This window comes from Oratosquilla oratoria, chromosome 4, assembly GCF_046742065.1.
Source record: "Oratosquilla oratoria isolate Oo_2021 chromosome 4, ASM4674206v1, whole genome shotgun sequence".
Lineage (NCBI taxonomy): Eukaryota > Metazoa > Arthropoda > Malacostraca > Stomatopoda > Squillidae > Oratosquilla > Oratosquilla oratoria.
Genome location: NC_134780.1, coordinates 1,562,328 through 1,572,327, shown reverse-complemented (window position 1 = coordinate 1,572,327; position 10,000 = coordinate 1,562,328).

Genomic DNA, 10,000 nt, shown 5'->3' with positions numbered 1-10,000 from the left:
CTGACGACACTGCGCTTGTAGCAGGATCATAGGAGGGATTGAGGAGGTTAGTGACAGAGTTTGAGAACGTGTGTAAAAGAAGGAAGCTGAAGATAAATGTGGGCAAAAGTAAGGTGATGAGATGTACAAGGGGAGAGAGTGACAGCAGGCTGGAAGTGAGCATTAAGGGAGAGAGACTGGAGGAAGTGGATAGTTTTAGATATTTGGGTGCGAATGTGGCAGGAAAGGGAGGAGTGGGAGTGGAGGTAGAATGTAAATTGAGAGAAGCGAGTAAATGCCTTGGTGGATTAAAAAGTGTGTTGAGAAATAGACATCTGGGAATGGATACTAAGAGGAGGTTATATGAAAGAGTGATTGTGCCGACAGAACTGTACGGGGCAGAAACATGGAACATAAGAGAAGAAAAGAGAAGGAGTTTGAATGTGTTTGAATGAAATGTCTGAAAAGTATGATAGGGGTTACTAGGCTAGATAGAGTGGGAAATGAGGAGGTGAGGAGGAGAACAGGGGTGGAAAGGGAGTTGGGAGATAATGTTGATGAAAGAGTATCAGGATGGTTTGGACGTGGACACATGGAAAGAATGAGTGAAGAAATATTAGTAAAAGAAGTGTGGAAGGCAGAGGTGGAAGGAGTGAATATGAGGGAGCGTCCTAGGAGGAGATGGATGGATGGGGTAAAAGGGGCTTTACAAAAGAGAGGAATGTCTATTGAGGAAGGACGGGAGAGGACAGAAGATAGGAGTTAATGGAGAAAGGTTGTGTATGGATGATGCTGTGATGAGGGGGAGTGGGTTGGGGGTGTTGGTGGGGGGTGAGAAAGTATGTATGAGAAATAATTTGACGGAGCCCGAAGGGATTTCTCCCCGTCTTCTCCTTTTCTGCATGAGAGGACGGAGAGGGGGGGGTCGCCGAATCAGTGAAGCGGCCTTGCTGTGGATGTGCTGTGTCTTGCAACACTGCTTATGACCCAGTGCAGTGGACAGGATGCAGGGATGACCCGTCATCTAGGAGGTGCTAAAATGAGAGGGAGGGAGGAGGAGATGGAATGGTTGGGAGTGGTTTCTATGCCTTTTTCTTTTTGGCTACCCCCGTGTAAGGGGAAAAAAAGCCTTTGGTATATGTATGTATGTACAAGGTTCGGTGCTCATATCAAATAGTTGTAGTTGTTGTACTATCATCTCTGTCTAGTCACATTCATTGGTCAGCGTTTTAATTGGTGTTCTGGATTTCATATTGAATAATAATCTATAATTTGCACATGTGAGGTTACTACGATTTTATTGCTTTGGGTTACTGTGCACTATCTGCCATTTTTCTTTATCTTTTTAGGATTTGTATGATGTTTGGAAGTATTGTGGTGGTAGAGTTACTTTCTTTGAAAGTATGTTGATTTAGAACAGTGGGTAAATTACAAAGGATTACAAAGGCGGAGCATGCCGACAGGAGACCTTTTGATCCATATCTAGGTCGGATGCAAAAAAAGAAATCATATTAATAATAAATAAAAACTATAATAATGTAAATAACAAATAAAATACATAAATAAATGCATAGGTATAGTAAAAATAATAAACAGGTAAATAGTAAATGATAATAAATTGACATATAACTAATAATAAATGAAAATCAGACAGACAAATTATAACAAAACAAAAACAAATAATATAACATAAATCATAATCATTACAGCATCTTACTTAGGTATTTATCTAAATGATTCTTAAAGCTTCGAACTGAACTACATTGCACTACCTGTGCAGGAAGTTTATTCCATTCATTAACTACACGGTTGGCAAAGTTGTTTCTACCTACTTCCAAATTGAATCTATTTCCGGACAGTTTGAGACCATTGTTTCTTGTCTGATTCTCATTCAATGTGAAAATTTGGTCACTTTTGATGTTGTCAATTCCCTTTAGAATCTTAAAGACCTGTATCAAGTCACCTCTGAGTCTACGCTTTTTTAGGGAAAACAGATTCATGTGCTTAAGTCGATTTTCTTATGATTTATTTTTGATATTTGGAATCAGTTTTGTAGCTCGCCGTTGTACTTTTTCCAATCTGTCAATGTCTTTAATGAGATTCGGTGACCATACGGAAACAGCATATTCCAAATGTGGACGAACTAACGATTTATATAGCTTGTTAATGAGTGATGGACTTTTGAAATCAAAAGATCGCGCAATCAATCCCAGAATCTTATTTGCTTTCTCAGAGGCTGAAATACACTGCTTGGATGATTTGAGGTCGTTACTGATAATTACGCCGAGATCTTTTTCACTATCCACTTTTGTTAACAAATTTCCAAATAACTTGTAATCGTACTTACTGTTATTTTTACCTATGTGCATTACCTTGCATTTATTTGTGTTAAATTTCATTAGCCACTTTTCAGACCATTGCTGTAATTTATCTAAATCTTCTTGAATATCTAATTGGTTTGGGTGATCATTTGCCACTCCGCACAGTTTTGTATTATCCGCAAATTTGGAAACAGTAGATTTTAGTCCTTGGTCTATATCATTTATATATACTATGAATAGAAGTGGCCCAAGAACGGAACCCTGAGGAACTCCACTTGCAACATTTTTCCATCCAGAAGTTTTTCTATTTAAAAGAACTCTCTGTTTTCGATTTTTCAACAAATTACTAGTCCAACTTAATAGGCTACCACTTATTCCATATGAAGCTAATTTGGTAATTAGCCTTTCGTGGGGGACGGTATCAAAAGTTTTTGCAAAATCTAGATATATTAAATCTATAATGTTTCTTTTGTCATAATTCGAGATAACTGTGTTGTAGAACTCGAGTAAGATGGTTACGGAAGAACGTTTCCGTCTGAAACCATGCTGGCTATCATTTATCAAACGGTTACTTTCTAAATGAGGTTCGATAGCATCTCTGATGATAGTTTCTATTACTTTTCTTACGATTGAAGTCAAACTTATAGGCCTATAGTTATTTGGTTTCTTTTTGTCACCTGTTTTGAATATGGGAGCGTTAGCTAGCTTCCATTCTCTTGGGATATCTCCGTATATGATGAATTTCTTGAAAATAATTTCTAATGGAACAACAATCTTATTCTTTATTTCCTTTAAGATTTTTGGATGCCAACCTTCAGGCCCTGGTGTTTTATTAACTTTGAGTTTGTCTGTACACCTTTTAATTGTTTCTTTTGTTATATTTACCGTAGTGAGTAAGTTTACCCCAGACTTTTCACAGGTTTCAGTTTGGAATTCACTTTGAGGTGTTTCGTTTACGAATACCGAGCTAAAATAATTGTTTAAGATATTACACATTCCTTCATTTGAATATTCAAGTTGACCGTCAGCAGATAATAGTGGACCAATGTGATTCCTAACAACCTTTTTATCTCTAATGTAACTATAGAATTCTTTGGGATTCTCTTTGTATTTATCAGCGATGTTCATTTCGTATTGTCGTTTTCTTTTTCTTATTGTCTTTTTTAAATCTCTCTGTATTGAAACATAACTTTCATAGTCATTAGGTGCACCCGAGCACTTATATTTCTTATAAGCCTGTCTCTTTTTAGCAATACTTTTTTCAGTTTCTTTGTCGAGCCACTTTGGGCGAGCCTGATTTGGGGGACGTCTGTCCTTAAAAGGAATGTAAGTTTGAATCATCTTAGTGAGCGTAATTTGAAATTAGTTGTCTATTTCAGCCATTAGCATTTCCAGTAACTAGATAGTAATGAGATTGCTTTATATGATGTGGGTTTTCTGGTGGTTTGTTAGGCTTATAGGTTCTTTTCCTGATATATATATATATATATATATATATATATATATATATATATATATATATAAATATATATATGTATATATATATAGATATATATATGTATATATATAGATATGTATAATATATATTTATATTATATATATATGTATATATATATGTATATATATATATATATATATATATATATATATATTTATATATATATATATATATATTGTACGGCCAAAGATAAGTTGAAAGTGTCAGTAAAATTCTTTATTGCGTTTTTTATGTCGTATTTGGGATTTAGCGTGTGAGTTTTTCAATCTCTTTTTCGCCCTTTCAACATTTTTTTTCAAAGCACAAGGAAATGATATAGTCCTCTTGCTGAGGGCGGTCCTGCGTGCTCTGTAAGGTCCCCTAAATTACTCAGATTTATGTTATGGGTCACCCCAGGTGCACAAAAAAAAGGGGTAGACATGGTGAATCATGGTAGCAACTTGGGGGAATCATTAGTTTGTAAATGCCCCTAAACGTTACCAAGAGCCGAAAATCAAGGATTTTCAATTTACATCATAAAAGTTATAAACCATATAAAAAGTATAAAAAGAGCTGCAACTTGTGTTTCTTAAATTTTGAAGATTTTCGATAAGATACCCTCTCAATCTCCTTTTCGAGAGACTAGACATAGGTAATTCACTTAGGCACTCCTCGTACAGCTTGTACCGCAATCTAAGAATGATCTTTGTTACTCCACGCTGCACTTTTTCTAATTTTACTATATAATAGTGCTCGTGTCTTTTTTACTTTTTCGTATATCTTAGTAATGTTCTTATTTTCTGGGGTTAGGAGTTTGAAACTCGCATTGAAGAAATGTTTAATTATGGCACTTTATTGCTGTTTTGTGATTATATTTTCCCTAGTTTACTCTAAGTACCTCATAAGTGGATGATGGGTCCTTTTTTCTTTATTCTTATTATTATCATATTTTTATGTGCGTCTGTTATCTGTTTTTATGCATTCTATTTGTGTATTTTTCTATGTTTTCTCTGTTTTTTAGCATTGTGAAATTTGTGATTTCATAGTAGTTTTTCTTCCTCTGTAACTTTTTGTTTCTTTTTTCTTTATTGATTGTATTGATTGATTGATTTATCTATTATTGATTTGTTTGTTTATCTATTTATTTATTAATTCATATGTATATATATATACATATATATATGTATATATGTATATATATATATACATATATATATATGTATATATGTATATATATATATATATATATATATATATATATACCTATATATATATATATATATATATGTATATACATATGAGAGGTGATCTAATGAGGAATCATTATTGGTTTCCTGTTAAATGTGATTGGAGAGATGTGAGTACATTGTTAAGTCAGGGAATGGTGCTTGTTGGTAACCTAGAGGTTGACTAGTGGGGTTGCTGGAATTTATAATGTTTAGATTCGGAGGGTGCTTTGATACTTCGTGCACTCTTTGATCTTCTCTTTGTGTCTTTAGACAGGTTTGGTGGTGTGCGTTTATGTCACTGCCATAATATGGCTAGTAAGTGTGGTGAGAGGGGACTGGTGGTTTGACTAGTATATCAGTATCTATCATGATAGATTTTTTCCTTATCTGAGTCTATGATTATTTTAGTTGTGTTGTCTGTTAGTGATTGATTCATTTCTTTGGCAAGAGGTATGGTGTTGTGTATTAATGCTGTGTCTACCTTTGTGTTTCGTGCTGCCTTGCTTAACTGGTGTGTACTTCGTGATTGGTAAAGTGAACAGCTTTATTACCATAATGTCTATCTTATTTTTTTTTTTGTAAATTTGAAGCAGCTCTGCGTGTTTATAGCATTATTATTATTAGTGGTTGTCATGAAATTGTGATGTATTTTAGTTTTGGGGTGTTAATAGATGTGTTTGTTGATGAGAGGTGATTGTAACTCCAATTTCCTATGTACTAATTTATATTAGTACGTGTGGTGTGTGAGAGCTCATATAAAACATTTGCTTCACTTAACTAATGTGCATGAGAAGTTTACTGGTTTTATGCATGTTGAATGTTGAACAGGTGTACGGAACGTTTTTGGTTTCTATCTCTCGGAAAGGAGGAATGAGAGGGAAGGTGGCGATGTACTGGCCTATCCAAGTGAAAATGAAAGATAGAGGGAATAGTAAGGAGAGAGAGAGAGAGAGAGAGAGAGAGAGAGAGAGAGAGAGAGAGAGAGAGAGAGAGAGAGAGAGAGAGAGAGAGAGAGAGAGAGAGAGAGAGAGAGAGAGAGAGAGAGAGAGAGAGAGAGAGAGAGAGAGAGAGAGAGAGAGAGAGAGAGAGACAGACAGATAGATAGACAGACAGACAGACAGACAGATAAACGGACGGACGGACGGACGGACAGACAGACAGACAGACAGACGGACAGACAGACGGACAGACAGACAGACAGACACACACACACACACACACACACACACACACACACACACACACACACACACACACACAGACTGAAAGAAAGAGATGAAATAAGTTGAAAATAAAACGGGGAGACGAGCACAGGAAATATTACTGGAGGATTATCAAGAGGACGATGAAAAAAAAAATCACAAATCTAAGGAAGGAAACAAATAACTATAAATTTTTATAAATTATTGTGAATTAAGGAGAAGACAGTGCCCAGGGTGATAAAGTGGTGGTTGCTTGAGGGATAGGCGATGTTTGGGAGAATGGGAAGGTAATAGTGGTCGGAGGAAGAAGACGCTGAGGTTTGGGTGGGAGAGGTTTTGGTGATGATGGACGGGGAAGGGGTTGAACACGAGGTGGAAAGAGACCAGGAGCCGCAGAGGGTTTGGCCAGTTCAGGTCCGGACGCAATGCTTTCTTTCTCATAGTTGTGCAACTATTCCGCATTTTGTTTGTGTTGTTAGACCTGTGTAGTGGTATTAGTTCCGAACGACCGAACACCACAGACGGAGTGGCGGTGGCCACGGTGCCAGAGGTGGTGGCAACAGCGATGGCAGCGTAGGAGGCTATGGCAGTGGTCGTGATGGAGGCAGAAGTAGTGGTGATGGCAACGGCATCAGCGGCGGGGCGGTGGTGGCAACGATGTCAATGGCAATGGTCTTGGCAGTGGAATATGAGAGTGTTGGTGATATTGTTGGTATTGCTGATATAAATGTTGCTGGTGATGGTATCGATGGTATTTATAGTGACATCTATGCAAGTGCTGCATCGACGATTTCCACTTGTGTTATCTGTGATATCGGTGATGGAGGTGGAGTCGAAGGCCGAGGTGAATGTGAAGTTATTAGTGAATCTGGAGATAGAGATTGAAGTGATGATTCTATTGGTGGTGATAGAAGGTGATAGTGATGTTATTGGTGGTGGTAACAATTATTGTGGTGACGGTGATAGTGGGAGGATATTGATAAGGTAGAAGAGGATGTAAGTGTAAGTGTAAAAGTGTAAGTGTAAGTGTAAGTGTAAGTGTAAGTGTAAGTGTAAGTGTAAGTGTAAGTATAAGTGTAGTTGTAGGTGTAGGTGTAGGTGTAAGTGTAAGTGTAAGTGTAAGTGTAAGTGTAAGTGTAAGTGTAAGTGTAAGTGTAAGTGTAAGTGTAAGTGTAAGTGTAAGTGTAGGTGTAGGTGTAGGTGCAGGTGTAAGTGTAGGTGTAGGTGTAGGTGTAGGTGTAGGTGTAGGTGTAGGTGTATATGCAGGTGTAGGTGTAGGTGTAGGTGTAGGTGTAAGTGTAAGTGTAAGTGTAAGTGTAGGTATAAGTGTAGGTGTAAGTGTAAGTGTAAATGTAAGTGTAAGTGTAAGCGTAGGTGTAAAAGTGTAAGTGTTGGTGAAAAAGTATGTTATTATAAGTGTAAAATTAATGTAGGTTTAGGAGAAAGTGTAGATGTGAATAGAAATGCAAATGAAAGAATAAACGAAAGTGTAGATGCAAGTGTAGTTTCAGGTGTAAGAGTAGATACAAGTGTGTGTGAGTGTAAGTGTAAACGTAAGTGTAAGTGCATATATAAGTTTAAGTGCAAATGTAAGTGTAAGTGTTCTCGTTAATGCAAGTGTAAGTGCAGGCTTAGTTATAGGCATACTGTAGATATATTTGTAGGAACAAGTGAAACTGTAACTAAGAGTAAATGAAACAAAATAATCTATATATATCTATATGAGAGTATCTATATGTCTACACACACACACACACACACACACACACACACACACACACACACACACACACACACATATATATATATATATATATGTATACATGTATTTATATATATATGTGTATATATATATATATATATACATATATATATGTATATATATATATATATATATATATATATATATGTGTGTGTGTGTGTGTGTGTGTGTGTGTGTGTGTGTGTGTGTGTGTGTGTGTGTGTGTGTGTGTGTGTGTGTGTGTGTGTGTGTGTGTGTGTGTGTGTGTGTGTGTGTGTGTGTGTGTGTGTGTGTGTGTGTGTGTGTGTGCATATGTATATGTGTGTATGTATATGTATATGCATATGTATATGTATATATATTTCTAAACAGAAATGTAGTAGCACATTTGTAAATGACACACAGAAACCCACAGTCGGAGAAAATAAACTTCGAATAAAAAAGAATCCTATATTTTGGCTATCAACTGTAGCTCTCTTCAGGAAAGTACATAAGCCAGAATACAGAGGGGATTTATAAGCTACAGAGAAGAAGAGATGTGGACAGATGACCTCACTCAGGCGCGGGGCAAACTGGGGTGGCGGAGGAGGGAGGGGGTGAGGAGAAGGGGGGTTTAAGATCCGTACCAGCTTGTTAACTGCCGCACGTGAAATGATGTCAGGTGTCCACTGCCCTTTAGAAATATTAATATTAGGGAATTCCTCAATTAATGCTAATTCGACTATTTTCCTCCGGAAACCGTAGTGGGACTTGAACACTAATTTGGCCTTACCCCAGTCGAAAGAATGATTCTTATTTTTGAAATGAAGAAATACAGCCGAATTTTCTTGCCCATACCTAATTGATCTTTTATGTTCTGCCAATCTAGTGTTCAGGTCTCTCCCTGTTTGACCCAAGTAAATCAAATCACAATCTTTGCAGGGCAAACAATAAACACCAGGTGACTCAACTTCCTTCGGTTTTTGTTGAACGTTCACAATTTGCTTACGCACGGTGTCAGGATAGTGATAAGCAATAGTGAGACGTTCATGAGGAAACAAATTAGTAGAAGAACTGATGGTATTATTGAATGGAATTTTTAAAATGTCCTTAAAGGAGCGGTGAAAACTTGAGGGGACGGAAGTTTTAAAATGGTTGGCCCTAGCCTTACTGAGGGCTTGGTCCAGAAAACCAAGGTGGATAAGCCAACTTCTCAAGTTGACATTTGATCCCCTCAATCTCATGGTCCAGAAATTGAGGACTGCAAATCCTGAAAGCCCTCAAGAAAAGGCCAGAGGCAACACTTTTCTTAACATTGTCAGGGTGATTGCTAAAAAAGTGAAGGTAACTCCCTGAGTGGGTGGGCTTAGGGTACACTGTAAAGAATGAATTATCATCAGTTCTTCTTATCAAAATATCCAAGAAAGGGATTTGGTGTCCTTTTTCCCATTCGACTTTATCTTCTCGGCGTGGGATGACAGTTGGGGCCCATTTGAAGTGTTCCATGATAAATTGAACCAATTGACCCCGAATCTTAAATTTAAAGTTGAATGGGAAGAAGAACAGTTGCCACATCTACCTCAACCGCCAACACCATTGTTCTTATAACCCTCACAAAAAACGGACGATACGAATACCATTGGCACCTATACTGGCACCTCCAACACTTCATTCATTGTTACTTCCCCCTTATTTTTTTATTCCAAAACAATTACCACCATTGCACCGACCGCTGCCATATCGCGATCTACCCCATTTACACAGTTTATATCATTGACGTCACCACAACTACCACCCAGTCTTCACTCTTCCTCCTGTCTCCATGGTTCTCTTCGGCTGAAAAGAAGAATAGATTAAATACGAGCAATGAACCAGGGTGAACATACAGTAACTATTCCGGCAAGGCTACATACTTCCAGCTGCCAACATTCGCCCGAGTAAAATTCTGTCAAAGAATGATTTTTACAACATTTCCCGGGTATTGATGCGTTGCCAGCGAGAGCCTTTGCAGCAAAACTCACGGATTCGAATGATTTCCCATCATATTTCCTGCAAAGAAAGTTGGATGTGGA